The sequence below is a fragment of the Parambassis ranga genome, chromosome 3, assembly GCF_900634625.1.
Source record: "Parambassis ranga chromosome 3, fParRan2.1, whole genome shotgun sequence".
Classification (NCBI taxonomy): Eukaryota; Metazoa; Chordata; class Actinopteri; family Ambassidae; genus Parambassis; species Parambassis ranga.
Window position 1 is genome coordinate 19,703,057 of NC_041024.1, and position 2,548 is coordinate 19,705,604.

Below are 2,548 nucleotides of genomic sequence, written 5' to 3' on the forward strand. Positions count from 1 at the left end.
CCAACAAAACACAGTACACATGCACAGCAAAGGTTTATCCTATTACAGTCCCAACTTATGTAAGCTCTCCATACATTTAAATACCTAAAAACCTAATATGCTGTTATTGTTATTTGAATGATCAGATGTAAAAACTGATTTCTTTTTTCCTTTTTTACAGAAATGATGCTGCGCTGATTGCTTATAATCACACTGGATACTTTTTACATCCCTTAGCACACATTCATTTCCTCACTGGCAGATTTGTAGGAGTATAAATGAATAAAATGCTTGTAGCCCTTAACACCTCTGTGATGTGCAGTACTGAGATATTCCCCTTATTGCTGTTTTTTTCCTGTAGAGTAATTGCTCACTATAATTGCTGTTGGTAGAGTTCATCTATAAATGATCATACCCTTTGCTCAGACTTATGTTGTAAGGCGATGACCTTTGGTCCCTTTACAGCTGAGAATTAAGCAGGCTTTAGACTCATATTGGTATTCCAGTTAGTAAAGTAAATTATTACACACTGTATAACTATTTTAAAAGGTCTGAAATAATTTGATTAGAAAAGATTAACTGCAGTAAAGATTGGACATATTTGCATGTGTAAAATCTATGGACACCACAGGCTAATATGATGTGGACGTGAACCTCCAGCAGCCTTGGCACTACAGACTGAGGCTGCAAACAGTAAGGACAAATTCAGAAAGCTGAACTATACAGCAGTAAGCATGGCATAACCTTCCTTAAGAACGCCAAAGCAAACTTTATTTTGAACCTGTAAAACATGTTCCACACCTTTATCTCCTTTACCTGACACACTTGAAGGAGAAGAGTTGAAGAGTCCTGAACTAAAGCGACTGAGCAGCAGAGACAGGATTACAGATGAGAGAAGGACACTGTCTCCAGTGCTGTCATTTCAAAAGGCGTGAATGCATTTTTCAACCGTTACTCTGCACTGGAGAAGTAAATCTCCATGAACACCAAGGCTATTACCAACATATGCGAAGAGTTGAAAGGAGCACAGATCAAAGTCAGAGTAAAAAAAAAGAAGAAGAAGAAGAAATGTCAAAAGAAGAAGGAGAAGAGGAAGTTTCATGCCAGGCTACAGAGAACATGCACAAGGATACAGTAGGAAAGGGTCCCCTCAGCTATACTGCATCTGAGACAGTAAAGGTAATGAAGATGTAAGTGTAGAGGTCAAAGGTCAGAGGACAAAAAGAATCCTGGAGGTCCCAGTGACAGAACACAGTCCACTTTTGGCTGAACAGCAGCTTTAAGAAGTTTGACTTTAGGTTTCTGCAGCTCTCATTTTTGTTTTCCTCACGCTGAACTCTCCAGCTGTCATGGTTTTCATTAGTTATGGCAAATACAGCAAGGAACCATTTACACAGAGCATGGAATTCATTACGTCTGCCAGAATCTTATGAAACATTTCATTTTGAACTGATGGATGCTCACTTGTGCAATCTTTAAATCACTTCTAATATTTTTTCACTCTCTACAGATGCAATGCTAACAAAAGCTTGACGGCTAAAAGAGAGAAAATCTGACACAATGTGCGCTTAATTTATGAAATTAAAAACATCATTCAGTTGTTTGATGTGTTGTAGAAGTACTTTCATAAGTGGCTTATGTGAGTTGGGGAGGGTACTTTATGTTATTTCGTATGCACCTAATGATACACCTCAGGCCAGGGGTATACTGACTGTTCCATCTTTGAAATGTATAAATCACCAGGATAAGTACAAGTAAGCCTGTCTTATCATTGGAGGGGACTTTAAAAGTGCTGAGATCCTTTAGAATCCTCCCATTTGAATGTTAAAGCAACAAAGCTTGTGGCTGTAGTTAAAGCTAGATACTATGTGTGATATTATCCTATAACCTTTAAAGAGATCATGCAAGTACAACTGCAACCACTTACTTAACCTGTGATGTGCCCGGTGTTTTTTCATACCAGAGATGTGTAAAGCAGGTCTAATAATAACTTTGTAAGCTGTGTAACAATAGAAACCATTTGTAATGATGATACAAGTTCTGGCTCACACAAATAGCCCTGTTCGTTGAGAGGAAACTGTATCACATCGCGCCAAGAGGCAGACTCTCTGCGGTTGCCACGACGAGAGATAAGCTGCTAAGCTGCAAATGAAAGTGTGTGTTCGTGTCGGGAGTGTGGCGTGGCGAGCAGCTGGCTGTGGCCAGTCAGATTTGGTAGACCCTCTGTGACAGCATCAGTAAAAATACAGCGGAGGAGAGATGCATGGCATAACACACACGCACACACACACACACCCTATCATGAGTCTATATTTAGCAAAAATAACAGTAGATACACAGTGAAAAAGTAAATCTATCTGAAATTGTTTTTCCAAGGCAAAATCTATTCTATTTGTCAGGATAATAACATCCAACATGCACCATCCACATTGTATTATATTATCAAATAATGAATGCAGAATCCAGTCAGATAAGGAACAGGTTCATACTTTAATAAAAGGGTATTTTCCCTTGGCACAGATCTGCTATCAAATAAATAAAGCAATTAATCAAATACAATCTTATATAA